The sequence below is a fragment of the Fukomys damarensis genome, unplaced genomic scaffold (assembly GCF_012274545.1).
Source record: "Fukomys damarensis isolate Sample0158 unplaced genomic scaffold, DMR_v1.0_HiC HiC_scaffold_33, whole genome shotgun sequence".
In the NCBI taxonomy this organism is placed as follows: Eukaryota; Metazoa; Chordata; class Mammalia; order Rodentia; family Bathyergidae; genus Fukomys; species Fukomys damarensis.
The window spans coordinates 51,930,201-51,944,991 of NW_022900945.1; the positions used below are offsets into that span (position 1 = coordinate 51,930,201).

Here is a 14,791-nt window from a genome sequence, read left to right on the forward strand (position 1 = left end):
AATCCCAGCACTCCGGAGGCTGAGGCAGGAGGATCCCTGTGAGTTCGAGACCAGCCTGGGCTACATAGTGAGTTCCAGGTCAATCTCAACTACACAGTGAGACCCTGTCTCAAAAAAACAAAACAAAACAACAACAACAAAAATAAAGGGCTGATTTGTGGGCTGGCGCTGCCGGAAGATGCTGGAGGGCTCCTGCGCTGCTTCAGAGCCCGCCGTCCCCACCCTCGCGGGCCGGTGAACAGGAGAGTACGGTCAGTGGAGTGGGGCGAGGAAGCGCAGCCTGTGGGCCCAGCACGCAGGAGGCTGAGGCAGGAGAGGGCAGCAAGTGCAAGGGCCATCCCGGGCTGCATAGGAAGACCACGTGTCAGCACATAGTGAGTTCCGGGTCAGCCTGAACTACGTAGTGAGACCCTGTCTCAAAACACCAAAAAAAGATAAAAATAAAATAAAAAAATAATAATAAGACTTCTCTTAAAATGATTTGATATGATTACTTCCGCTCTGAGCTGGTACAAGTTTGACTTCATGTACTTTAATGTATTTAACTGGCATACCATGTTGAGTTTTTTGTTTTTGCATTTTTGTTTTGTTTTGTTTGAAATAGGATCTCACTGTGTATTTCAGGGTGGCCTTGAATTCACTGCGCAGCCCAGGCTGGCCTGGAACTTACAGCGACCCTCCTGTCTCAGCCTCCTGAGCCTGAAAACTATTTCTGAGCAAAAAAGTTTCTTTTGTAGCTAGCTGACCTGACAAAGAGCCACCCCCAGCCCATACCCCCTCCCACACCTAACACATGTCCTCTTTCATTGTCCTTTGTTTTCAGGAAGTTGTCTGTATCCAGTGTACTTTTCTATCAAATCATGTAAACTAAATGTCCTCAACCTTGGACGGATGATAAACGCCTCACTTCTGTATCCCCGCCCCCTTCCCTTAACCCATATAAACCCTGTTCACTGCCGGCTCCGGCTGATCGCTTGTGCAGAAATCCCCCAGTCAGCTCGCCGATGTAATAAACTTGCCTCCAACCCCCAGCGCGTTTTCCATTCTTCGTGGCCTCATCTTGCTACACCACTAAGAGCTGCCACGCTGGACTGCAAGTCTGCCCCACGCGCTGGGCCGCACAGCCCTCTTGGTTTCGTTCTAAAATGTGTAGGGGCGCAGAGATGCCTGCTTTTCATTCCTGGTAGAGTTCATTAGGACCTTCTTTTCAGTTGTCTCACAAAAGGCTTGTCCGTTTCATTAGTCCTCTCAAAGTGCCTGTTTTATTTCGTTTTTATTGTACTGTTTGCAATATCTTTATTATTTTCTTCATTCTCATTCCATCATGTTTTCATGTTTCATTTGCTATTATTATTATTATTATTATTATTATTATTATTATTATTATTATTATTCTTGTTTTTGCAGTGCTCGAGATTCAATCCAGGGCCTTGCACGTGCCAAGCTAAGCGCGTGTTTTGCCGCTATAGGTCATACTGTGCTGTTTTTCAAGTTTTTGTTTCTAGTTCTACCTTTTTTGTTTTGTTTTGTTAGTTTGCTTTGGGTTTTGAGGGTATTTTTATTTTTGTTTTTTGGTGGTACCAGGGATTCACCCCAGCGCCTTCACACTGAGCTACATCCCTAGCCCTTTTTCTTTTTTTTTATTTTGAGATAGTCTTCCCAAAATGCTAAATTGCACAGGCCAGGCTTGAATTTACTACTGCTCTGCCTCAGCCTCCCAGAGTGCTAACATTGCAGATGTGTGCTGCCATACGTGTGTGTGTGTGTGTGTGTGTGTGTGTGTGTGTGTGTGTGTGTGTGTGTGTTTCGAGACAGGCCTTTGCGGTATAGCTGAGACTGCCCTTGAATTTATGACCCTCCTGCCTCAGCCTTCCAAGTACTGAGATTACAGCCATTTTCTCTCTTTTTTTAATAATAACTCACTGAGAATTCGCTTAACGTGTAACTCCCATTTGGAGTACATGATTAAATCATTTTCAGTGCATTCACGAGAGCTGTGCGATCAATGTTAGATCACATCCGTCATCCCAAAGAGCCTCCGGTCCCTCCGTGGGCGGCCATCTTCCCCACCCATGCACCATTTCCCAGAGCGTGGTAGCCACCAAGCCACTTCCTGTCTACAGATCTGCCTGTTCTGGACTTTTTACAGAAATGAAATCATTCCGTACACAGGCTTTGGTGTCTGCTTTCTTTCATCAGTTCACATTTTCAGGGTTCTCTCATGCTGACCATTTATCAGTCCCCCGTGCCTTTTTAGGCTGAATAATAATCCCTTACAAAGATATAGCACCCTCTGTTGACCCGTTCATCAGCTCCTAGGCATTTGGGTTGCTTCCACATTTGGGGGGGGGGTACCAGGCATCGAACTCGGGACCTTGCGCTTTCGAGGCAGGTGGTGGCATCACTGAGCTAAATCCCCAGCCCTGCTTCCACTTTTTCACTAGTTTTTAAAATGTTATGTTGTTGTTTTAACTGAGAATTGAACCCCTGTCTTTTGTTTTTTTGAGACAGGGTCTCTCTCTGTACTTGAGACTGACCTAGAACTCACTATGTAGCCCAGGCTGGTCTTGAACTCACAGTGATCCTCCTGCCTCAGCCTCCCAAGTGCTGGGATTATAGGTGTGCACCACCACGCCTGACTAAACCCAGGTCTTTTGTACTGAGCTGCATTCCTAGCCCTATTTTACAACCTTCACAGTAGCAGGCACAAGGATGCTGATTTATCTACACCCTTGTTTGCAGTTCTCTCTCTGTGGCCGGCCTAGTGGGTGTGAAATGACATATCCCTGTGCTTTGACTTGCGTTTCTTCCAGGGAAGGGTGAACACTCCCACAAGTTTATTAATGTCTTCTTTTTTCCTCTTTTGTGTTTTGTGGCCCTGGGGATTGGACTGAGGGCCTCGTGCATGCTAAACACACTGCCGCTGAGCTAATTCCCCACCCCTCTGCTGCAGCTCGTGATTCTGTTTATTACAACTTTCAGTTCCAGAATTTGCTTCTTTTATTTTATTTCTACTGTTTTATTGTCAGTGCTGGAGATGGAACCTAGTGCTGGGCAAATGCTTTCCTGCAGCCCCACAATTTACATGTTCTTCTGTTTAAATTCACTGTGTTATTTTTATTATTTACTCACTCACTTTATTATTTCAGGTGCTGAGAATTGAACCCAGGGACTCACGTGTGCTAAGCACGAGCTCTCCCATGGAGCTACACCCTCAGTCCCTTTATGATTTTTTCCAAATTTCTTGTTCCCAACTAATTTTCCAGTCTTAGCTTTGAGGCTTTGGATATAATAAGCACGCTTGTTCTGTAGTCTGTGCCGATCGTTTTGGTATCTGGAGACCTTGTGAGTCTGTTTCTATGATCTGTTGTCCCCACTGTTCTCATGCTATCTTACATCCTTGAGTGACTTTTGTGTGCTGGGCACTGGGTTTTGTTTGTGTGCTTTCATGGTGCTGGTAAAACTCAGGCCCTGACAAGTGCTGGGCAGGCAAGGACTCCAGCCCGGAGCTACATGCCCAGCCTTAGACATTGTTTTTGAAAAATGATTTATAGAAATTCTTTAGGCCCAGACAATACTGTCTTCCTCTAAGGAGAACTTTTCATTATTTTTAGACAACTGAAGACAGCGATCAGGAGTTGCCTGAGGTCAGGCTCTGGGCCGGGGCTCCCTCGGACACCCTGTACCTGGCAGGCAGCCTCGGTGGCAAATCCGGCACTGAGTGTTGCTCTCGGGGTCCCAGGCTCTCCAGCACCCTTCGCCCACTGGACCCCAGAGCAGCTCAGCATCTTCCAGACCAATAAAGCCGAGGTCTGTGCAGTCTTTGGGGACGGCTTTGCTCCCTTTCCCATCCTCTTTCACACTTGGTGTGGAAATTTAGTAATGTTTCCCACCTGTGGTGGCGCACGCCTGTAATCCCAGCACTCAGGAGGCTGAGGCAGGAGGATCACCTCGAGTCGAGTCCAGCCTGTGCTACATAATGACCCAGGGCCAGCCTGAACTACATATCAAGACGCTGTCTACAAAAAAATGAACGAAGAAAGAAAGAAAAAAGTTGAGACAGGATGTCAAAACTGCGATGCTCTGACCTCAGTGTTATGAGTGGCAGGGATTAGGCCCCAGCCACCTCACCCAGCTCTCTTCTTTCTGCCTGAGGGTGATGGAAGGGAAGGGAGTCACACCTGAATCTCCCTGGCAGACCTCTTTGGCCTGAAGGAAAAGCCAAGAAAATTGCAAGGCAGGTGCAGTGCCACTGAGTTAAATCCCTGTAATAAGTAATAAATTATTACTTATTTATTTTCTTTTTGGTGCATTGAACCCAGGGCCTTCTCACTAAGATACATCCCCACACCTTTTTTTGTTTAGGGGTTTTTTTTTTCTTTTCTTTGAGACAGGGTCTCGCTATGTAGTTCAGGCTGGCCTTGACCTCACTATGTAGCTCAGGCTGGCCTCAAACTTGCGGTGATCCTCCTGCCTCAGCCACCTGAGTGCTAGGATTACAGGCGTGCGCCACTGCACCTGGCTGACTTGTGGCTCTTGGTGCTGTTGAGCCGCTTAATGACCTTTGGGCCCTTTGGTTTTAGGCTTTGTGAGGATACAGGAGACACCTGTGTGCTATTACTATGAGGCAGGTTTTCTGTCGTGTTTGAGCATTCCTGACCGAGATCAGCGTAAGTGTTATTTTCTTAGGGAGACAGTGCTGTAATCCCCAGGTTGGAATATTCTAGACTGGTCTCTGCTGTCCTTGCTGCGCATCCCCCCAGAATGGTACCTGCTGCTGAGTGAGGGCCCTAGAGCTTGGCCTGGCACCGTCCACACAGACAGAAGGCGAGGGCCTGGTGGGGTGGGCATGGGGTGCACACCTGAAATCCTGGTACTGTGGGAAGCTGAGGCAGGAGGATCCTGAGTTCCAGCTCAGTCTGGGTAATTCAGTGACTTAGTAAGACCCTGTCTCAAAATAAAAACTAAAAGAGGGATGGGGCTATGTCCCCGTGGGAAGCTCCGGAAATCAATCGATCATGGGGCCCGGTGCGAATCCAAATGTGTGCAGCAGCTGTTTTTCATCTACCACGTGGGCGCCTGGGAAGCTTCACAGCAGAAGTAGGGTTTGGCGCGGTCGCTGTAGGGCGGGGTGGGAGCCGCCCCGAGAGGGATGAGAAGCCGCGGAGGCGCCCAAGTCCCCGAAGAGGGAGCCGGCGGCTGCTTGCTGCTCTCTCCTCGGACCAGGTGGCCGTGGAAGCGTTTCCTTGTCTCTGTAAGTGGAACAGCGGCACTTAGTTCCTTCGGGAGGTCGGGCCTGGGGACTCTGCGGGTTTCCAGAGCGCAACTCCACCTTCCAACCGACTGTCAAAGGGGCTGAGATCCAGAGAGGCCAGAAGAGCTGGTGGGGTCTCTCCCAGCCCTGGGCCGCCGCGCCTGTCTGGGCTGTGGACCCCAGTTTGTCACGTCCCTGCGTGGTACAAAGGAGTGTGGCAGGCGGGCAGCGCAGAGCCCTTGCGGTGTTGTTTAGCTTCTCTGATTTGTTTTGCATTGGTCCGGTTTGGAGACAGGATCTCATTATGTCGTCCAGGCTGGCCTTGAACTCACTGCATAGCCCAGCCTGGCCTCGAACTCCTGAACCCCCTGCCTCGGCCCCCAAGTGCTGGGATCACGGTGTGCACTGCCCCACCAGGCTTGTTTTTATTTTTTATTTGTTTTCCTCGTTGAGTTTATTGGTACATTTTAGGGATGCAGTACAGTCACATTCATCATCGGGATCTTGTACCTCTACGTGACAGGTCTTGGTTCTCATTTTTTCCCCATACCCCTGCCCTCCCTTCACCCCGTCCTCCCCTCTCCATTTACAAACGCTTGATTGTTTTTATTTTAAAAATATTTTTAGTCTGAGCACTGGGAGACTGTCAGATCACCACACGTTCAAGGCCCGCCTTGACTACCTAGAGAGGCCTGTCTCCCCCTCAAAACTATATGCTTTTCCCCTTTATTTTTAATTTTGAGACAGGGTCTCATTAAGTCACAAGTCGCCTAGGCTGGGCTCAAATTCATGATCCCAGAGTGCTGAGATTACAGGCACGAGCCAGCACGTCCAGCTAATAGCTGGTTTTTATTATGACAAATAGTTATGCATCAAGACACTGACTTTTTTTTTATTTTATGAAGAGACTGGGTTTTCCGATGTTGTTCCAGCTGGCTTCAAACTCTTGGGCTCAAGCAATCCCCCAGACTCAGCCTCCCACGCAGCTGGAGACACAGGCAAACGCCACCACACTCGGCTAAAGACTAGGTTTGTTTTGCAGAGCTTGGGACAGAGCCTGAGGCCTTGCACGCTAGCAGGCGCCCAGGCCACGGGGCTACACCCCAGTGCAGCAGAGCCCTGGGGTTGGCGGGCAGCTTGGGAGGCACAGCTGCTGCCCATGGACTGGGTGCAAAGCACAAAGTCCAACCACCATCTCCCCTCCGACGCCTACCATGGGATCTGGGGCCAGTTCCTTAACCCGCCGTGCCTCAGTTTCCTCCTCTGTCAAACGGAGACAGCAACAGTAGCTCCTGCACAGGACCGTTGTGGGGTGACTCAGGCGCACTCAGCGCTGCGGTGTCACCGCCGTGGCCCGGCCGCCTCCCCTGGGTTCCGCAGTCGCCTTCACAGCGGCTCCGTCACGTGTCCTCTGTCACCCACGGCTCTGCACAACAACTGAGGTTAAAGAAAGTAGGTAGCTGGAGCCAGCCAGGCGTCTTCGCCACCCTTTCCTCTTCCCAGTCTCCGACTAGAAATGGGGTCCATTCTGGGGCTCTTCTGGAGCCTTCACCAGAACCCCAGTCTGAGTCCAGGCGTGAGTGTGGCCTGTTCTCCCCTCCCACCAGCCGTCCCTGCGCCCACGGCCTGTGAGGAGCTCAGAGCGGAGCGGCTGAGGCGGCCCACGCTTAAGGAAGAGGGGACCCTGGGTTCCGTCTCCAGCGTGAGAGAGGGACGGGCTCAGGGGAGACCCCCAGCCCGCTCTGGAACTCAGCACATAAACAAGGCCTGGCCACACGGCTGTGGAGCCCTCAGCCGGGCATGATGGGACCTGCCTGGGGGTCCCAGCCCGGGAGGCTGAGGCGAGAGGGTCCCTTTGAAACAGGACAGAAGAAAGAGGAGAGAGAGAGAGACAAGGAGTAGGGATGTTTAAACGGTACTTTTGAGAAAAATTCAGGTTCAAGACAGAAAAAGTTACTCAAGGCTTTTTCCCTTTGAGGAAACTCACGCAAAAATTCTTCTAAAGGTCTTAAAGACGCAGTGAGCCTGAGAGACCAGGCTGTGGACCTGTCCTTTTCACTGTCAATTCTGCTTCCTCCACCCCTGGGGAAGCAGCAGTGTGAGTGGCAGCAGATCTGACTCCAGACACAGTGTGCAGATGCTCGAATCTAAGGCAGCCGCCCAGGTCACCTGCCTCAGAGCCGCCCAGGGCCCAGAAACACAACAGCTCCAACTCCGCTGCACCTTGTCTGTCTGTCTTTGTCTCCGCCTGCCTGTCGTGTCTGTGTTGGTCTGTCCTCTCTCTCTCTGTCTCTCTGTCTCTGAGAAAGGGCTTTTTGTTTCTACCTAAGAGAACCATTCTTGTGCCTCTTACTGATGGCTTCTGAAAATCCTTTTTTTTTTTGGTACCGGGGATCGAACTCTTGACCTTGCGCTTGCAGTGAAAATCCTTTTTCTGTCACAAGATTCAGCACAAGTGTGAACACTGTTTAGGGTCCCTCTCTCGGCTTCTGGACCTCCTCAGACCCAGTTCGGGGACAACATGAGCCCAGAAATTGAAGACTGGTTTGTGCAACGCAATGAGATTCTGTTTAAGAAAAGAACTCTGGTAGTGCGTGCCCCTGTTCCAGGCCTTGGGTTTGATCCCCTGCAGCAAAGACAGCAACAAAAATACCACCCTGGTCCAAGACCTGCAGCCCCCTGCCGGACACCGAACTCTTGTCTTCAGTAAACAGGAAGTCGGGCTGGGAGGCCAGGCTGCCAGGCCCGGGTCAGTCCGGAACCGATTGATAACCTCTGTGACAATGACCCCAAATGGCCAGAACTGGATACCTGCGGTGGGGTCCCCGCTTGCAACCTGGGCGGAGCAGAGAAGCTGGTGGCACAGGTCCTGGCCCCATGGCTGGCTGAGCCCCGGAGCCTCCCCTGCTTGGCCACAAAGTGTCCCGGTGCCCGCGCCTCTGCCTCCCTGCTCCCTGCTCCCTGCTCCCCGCTCCCGGGCTGGCCTGCGGGGGACGCAGAGAGCAGTTCCCAGGCCGCGGAGGCTTCTTCACAGCGCGATGGGAGAAGGGAGGCCAGGGACTCGGGAGAAATCAAGCAAGGCGGGCAGGACCTGCACCCCATGGACCCTCCACCCACCCCTGGGCGCGATGCGGCTGGCGAGGTCCCTGATGTGAAGAGCTGTGATGACTAAGACAGCAGGGCGACGTCACATGCGGCAAAATGCACCGTGGAGAACAAGTAGATAAACTGAGTCGCTGCCCCTGAGAGAAAGGTGCTGGGGAAGGGGTGACTGCGTCCCAGCAGTGGCATTCGCACTGACACCGGAGTGGCCAGAAGGGGGCAGTGAGGTGACTGTCACGGGAACCAGCCTTCCAGGCAGGGAAGAGTGAAGCAAAGGCCCTGAGGTGGGATGTGTTTCAGATCCAAAGAACAGAATGGGCAGATGGTTGGTGCCAGGTGAGCAAGGGTGGCTGTGATGGGAGGAGGCAAGGCCAGATCATGCGTGAGGGGCTACTAGGCCCCTGCGGGAGTTACAGCTGGTGCGGTGGCACAGTCCATAGCTCCAGCTACTTGGGACGCTGAGCCAGGAGGGTGGGATCATTTGAGCCCAGGAGTTTAAGGCCAGCCCCCAAACACTAGGTGTGGTAGTGCACACACCTGTAATCCCAGCACTGGGAGGCTGAGGCAAGAGGATCACCATGAGTTCAAGGCCAGCCTGGGCTATATATATTAAGACCCTGTCTCAAAAAGACAAAAAACAAAAACAAAAAAAAAAATAATGTAGCTCAGTCGCAGGGCACTTGGCTAGTGGCAAGAGGCCCTGGATTTGACCTCTCACACCACGAATAAAGCATTTAGGTTTTATTTTACTATTATTGTTTGCAGTGAAGGTTGAACACAGGTTTTGCACTGAGCTTTTTAATATTTTAACCTTTTAAATATTTTTCTGTTTTTGTCTTCTTTTGGTGTTTGGTTTTTTGAGGCAGGGTCTCCCTTTGTAACCCAGGCTGGCCTTGAACTCACAGTGATCCTCCAGCCTCAGCCTCCCGAGTGCTGGAATTACAGGTCACCATGCCCAAATATTTTTTTTATTTTTAAGGCAGGCTCTCGTTAAATTGATAAATTGTTCAGACTGGGCTTAAACTTGCCATCTTCCTGCTTCAGCCTCCCAGAATGCTGGGATTACAGGTGTGCACCATCGTGCCTGGCGTTTTATTCTAATGTAATAGGCAGCTATTGAGAGAAGATATGAAATGGCCGACCTGCTTTGGTCATTCTGTCAAAGCCTTAGAGGTTCTGATTTGTTAGGGTCATGTGAAGGTCCCAGAGATTAAGGACGTGGTGGGGTGGGGAGTGGCATTAAGGACACAGAGTATACATCAGACTCGCTGCTCTAAGACACAACAGAGTCCTGCCTGAGCAGGGCACAGTGGGCCCCTGCGTGTGGGGAAACAACTGGACCCTGAGCTTGTGTGTACCCCATGTTAGGGAGAGAACTCAGAGCTTTCCTCAGCCCTCCAGAGAAGTCTCTGGGACCCAGAAGAGACAGCAGCGGGAGAGAACTGACAGGGGTGCTTTCCTGCACACAGCTTGGTGAGCGCAGACCCGGGACCTGGCCACAGAGGAAGGAGGCTGGAGGAGAGCGGCGACCGCCCTTCATCCTGTACTGTGTGCGAGTGGTGCCTGCCCTTTGAACCCATGCCAGACAAGAGGGGCTGGGCAGGGAGCAAGGAGCTAGAGACTTGGCATAGCAGGGTCCTGTGGGGAGCCCTCCTTCACCAGCTTTCTTGATCAGAGTGGGACAAGGGCAAACCTGCCACTGGGTCCTAACTTAGGCGGTGCCCCAGGGCCCTTGCACTGGCAAGCACCTCTCACTCTGAGCCTGTGGAGGCCTTGATGTCCACCATGCCGATTGCGAAGCCCTGGGAGGGACCCCCTAGACACAGATGGGCCCCACCACTGTTTGTGTGCTTCTGGGGATTTGCATTCAGAGTCTTCATCTGAGCCCTTTTGATATTTTAATTTTGAGACAGCGTTTCACTAAGTCACTACACTGCCCAGGCTGGGCTCGAACTCCTGATCCTCCTGCCTCAGTGTCCCAGAGTGCTGGGTTATAGGTGTAGGCACCACGCCGAGTTCACGGATGCCCTTCGCGGGGTCACTGAAGCCTTGTGCGGGGCCTGGGCTCCTTGGAGCTCTGCACCTTCCTGGAGCGAAGCCGGGCCCCAAGCACCGCAGCCTCTGCACCGCCTAGAGCTCTTCACTTAGACCCGAACCCACCTCTCGGCTGCTTTTGTAAAGATCAGTGCCAGAAGCCTGTGTGTCGCTTTGCTGTCAGGAAAGGCTCAGTGCGCTCTGCCTGGTGTCCGTGCCCGGCTTCCCTGACAGATGGAGGCCGGGTTGGGAATGTTCTCCTAATCTCTCCGCAATCCTGGCTTGGACCTGCCTGGCCTCCCCACAAGCTGGCCTGCGGGCCGCACCTGCTCTCGGCCGTCAGCTGCCTCCTAGTTCAGATCCCAGTAATCAGGACAGAGTCAGGGGCTGATGACAGATCCCTGGCCCAGGGCGGAGTGGAGCAGGACGGCCAGAGGTCAGGTGGGCCGAGAGAGCTGTTCTCTGGCTGCCTCCCCAGCCTGCGAGCGGCCTCCTGTGAGAGGCGAGAGCGTTTCAACATCAGATCCTCCCACTGCTACGTTAAGTGACAACCTCGGCAGCCAGGCTCTCCGGGAGCAGGTTTTATGTGGCCTGTGTCAGTTGAGCACAGAGGCCCCCTGTGGGGTCCGATGCCCTCCACACGGTGGGCTGGGCTGGGAGCCTGCAGATGATGCCCCTCTCTGCTCCTAAATAAAAAACAAAGGGACACCGAATAGGTCCTGTTGTACCCGGCAATGGGGGAAGAAGGTCTCTACGCAACAGTTTGTCCCGCCCACTTCTTTCTATGCTCAGAGAACATAGCAGAGCACTGAAAAGCCCTGACGGGGGCCTGGGCATCCACTGCCATTGTTCTGAAGCCAGGGGCAGCCCAAGAGCTCCTGGACCACCTCGCAAGACAAGGGAACGGCCTGCACCTCCTCAAGGCCCTTCCTGCCCTGAAAGGCAGGTCACTCTGGGGACAGATGTCACCCTCCAGCTGGGATGCTGGTTACGGGTTAAAGCCAGAACCTGGGTGGAGTGATGCATGCCTGTCATCCCAGCACCCGGGAGGCTGAGGCAGGAGGATCACTGTAAGTTTGAGGCCAGTCTGGGCTACACAGTGAGTCCAAGGAACTACACAGTGAGACCCTGTCTTAAAAATAAGAATCTTTTCAATCCTTCCTTTGCATGTGGACACAGCCAAGCAAAAGTGACTGTTCCTGATTCCTCACTTACGTCTGGTGGGAAACTGAGCAAGCTTTTCTACTGGACAGTTAATACCGGCATGGTACCGAGTGTTTCGGAAAAGGCAAATGTCCCGATGCCTGATTTGTGTGAGAAAGAAGCCAACTTGCGAATTTTGGATCCGAATGGTGGCTTTCTCTTCTCCAGGCTGCCCTGAGCCTGCTCGCTGGCCTGCTCTCACCTTGTGGAGCCTGCCTGTTTCGGCCTCTATGTGTCTTGTTAATTATTTGTTCAGGACACGAAGAACCTGGAGAGGAGCCCCACAGGAGCCTCCATCCAGTAACAAAACTGTGAGGTACTAGCCAGGCACGGTGGCACACACCTGTAATTCCAGCACTCTGGGAGGCTGAGGCAGGAGGTCGCAGGTTCAAGCCCTGAGTACCTCTGCACTGGGCCCAAAGGTGCCAGTACTACACAACATAAATAAAACAAACACCCGTGGGGTTGTGTGCTCTGTAGTTTTGGGCCATGGTGTTACTCTGACTCTTCGGTGTTTCCTGGGGCAGTAGGGGTCACTGGGCATAAGTGCTTGCAAAACATAAGGGACACTGGCGCCTCTCTGTCTGGGGTACCTGCCTGTGGCTTGGGGCCCTTCCCAGTCCAGAGGGAGATCAGTGAGACAAAGCAGCATTCGGGGACTGGGGTCTGCAGTCCATGTGTGGGAGTCAGGGCAGCCCCTCCCGAAGCCACACAGGCAGGCGCAGCCTACCGGGCATGGGCTTGGAGAAGATGGGGCCGAAGAGGGTCCCAAAGTCAGCTGAGTAAGCCTGGACTGTAGGGCAGAAGGCTTGGGGGAGGCCACCAGGGCAGGGAGGAGCTGGGCAGGCTCACTTCTCAGCCCCCGGGGCACAGGGGTCACCAGGGAGCCTGTGCCTGCAGTGAGGGGCCAGCAAGGTCTCCTCCTGCCTCAGCTTCCCTGGACTCCGCAGAAAGCGCCAGGTCTGGTTACTGGCTTCGGGTCTACCACACATCAGCATCTTTGCCTCTGCTCTGGGAGGAGGTGCCAGACCGATGCCCCTGCTCTTTCTCCCACCTTGGCCACTCTAGGAAACTCCTCAGCCCTTAATGAGGCGTTGCCTCGAGTCTGTGTCCTGGGCTTGCCCAGCCGGGGGCCCAGAGGACACCGCTAAGCGTTGTTGAGGATTCCTACCCCAGGGGTGGCTACCAGCTTACCACACTGGACAGCTAGATCCTGCTCCGAAGGACTCTGACCCGGGGATGGAAAGCTGAGAACCCCAAGATGCAGCTGGTCCAGTCACACCCTCGCTAGGGCACAGCTCCAAGGGACAGGTCCTGCCGGAAGAGGGAGCAGGCAGTGAGGGGTGGGAGGGGGAAAGGGCATGCATGCGCAAACGTGGCAGCTCGGCACAGATCAGCCCCGCCGTCCCGGAGAGAGGTGCTCAGGCTGGGTGGGCCTGGGCACCGACTGGGCTGAGGGCCCGGGCTCTGTCGCTGACAGCGGGCGTCAAACTGCCTTCCCTGGGAGCCCACAGTGAGCTATCTTTCCCTGAGCTGTAATTTTCTTCTTTTCTTCCTTTCTTTCAGAGACACTGTACTGGGAACAGAGCCCTTGCCTTTGTACTGAACTGCATCCTTGGGTCTTATTTTTAGTTCTGAGACAGATTCTTGCTAAGTCACTGAACTGCCCAGGCTGCGCTCAAATCTGTGATCTTGCTGCTCTGTCTGTGGACTGCTGGGATTACAGGTGTGGTGTCACCGTGCCCAGCTGAGCTGGAATTTCTTCTTCCTTTTATTTTTGTAGCTGTAATTTCTTTGCCTGTAAAATGAAGGGCCTGGGCAAGATGATATCTAAAGTCCTTTACTATTCTAGAGTAAGACCAGAAAACAGTGAAGATGAGTTTAGGATTTTGAAGAAAGGTCCCAACAACATGAGGGGAGAAGCTGGGAGAGGCAGCAGGTGAAGGAAACAGACTTCAGTTTCAGGAAACTGAATGACCTCTCGTGACCCTTCTTACCTGGGCTTCGGGTCTCTGCCATCACAGGCTGGCCTATTATTATTGTTGTCGTTGCTGTTATTATTAACTAATTTATTTTGCAGTACTAGAGATTGAACCCAGGGCCTTCTTAGCCAGCCCCCCACTTTTTTTTCTTTTTTTTTAATTTGAAACGACCTCCCTAAATTGCCCAGGCTGGGCTTAAACTTGCAGTCCTTCTGCCTCAGCCTCCCGAAGTGCTTGGGTTTCAGACAGGCGCCACCACGCCCCGCAAGGCTGACCTGTTCTTAGTCTCGCACGAGGCACTTGCTGCTCCTCTCTTCCCTGATTATGACCCAGGCGACGAGGCCAGGTTTGGAAGCTGCGCCGACCTTTGCCGCAGGAGCGCCCTTCCGCCTGCGTCCTGAGGAGACTCCTTCCCTCACCCTCACCCTCACCCTCGCCTTCCTTGGCTTCACCTTCGCCCTACGCGATCCTGCCCTAGACTGTGCTCCCAGGAACAGTGGAATCCCCTACTCCAGGGAAGCTCCTATCCCCCAGGAGGGATGGGTGTGGAAATGGAAACTGCTGAGAAAAAACATTAACTAGGCCTGGGCCTGGGGTTTTAGCTCAATAGCACTGCACCTGCCTGGAAAGCACAAGGTCCCGAGTTCGATCCCCTGTACAAAAAAACTGGATCTGTAACGGTCGACCTGTTTCGTTCTATTTTTGTATTCTTTGGTTTTGATTGTTTGAGACAGGGTCTTGTTATATAGCCCATCCTGTCCTGGAACTCAAGATCCGCCTGCCTCAGCCTGGCGGGTTATGGGATTACAGGCCTGCACCCCCTCGCCCTGCAAAATTCCCAAGTTTGGTTCTGGATCACAGCAAACTTCCCAAGGACTGTGTGTGAAGGAGAGAGCCGGGCAGCCCAGAGACACTCCTGGGTGCATCCGGTTGCCCCTGGTTTAGTCTGAGCGCCAGGTGGGCCGGGCCGCCCCCGAAGGCGGAGCTTTCTCTCCAGGGAGGGGCGCTGCGTCTGCATCTGCGCCTGCGCAGTGAAGCGGGGCTGACCGGCCTGGGGGTGCCGCCGGGGTCCCTCCTCGCCGCCTCACCTCGGCTTCCTCTGACCTCAGGGCCCTGGTCTGTGCGCAGCTCTCCTCCGGGCCTGCGGAGTCCGCCGTCCCCGGGCCCTCAGTCGGTGCAGATTCATCTGACCCCAGTCTGGCTTTCTGGGGCCACG

The 14,791-nt window shown here is 53.3% G+C and overlaps 1 protein-coding gene across 1 annotated transcript in view; it reads left to right on the forward strand.

The window, feature by feature from the left end:
- Positions 1-5,134: 5,134 nt before the first annotated feature.
- Positions 5,135-14,791, forward strand: part of Adamtsl4 (ADAMTS like 4) — a 26,843-nt gene continuing 17,186 nt past the window's right edge. The window contains exon 1 of the mRNA XM_033758079.1: positions 5,135-5,254. The gene's annotated coding sequence lies outside the window, so the exon portion shown is untranslated. The remainder of the gene's footprint in view (positions 5,255-14,791) is intronic.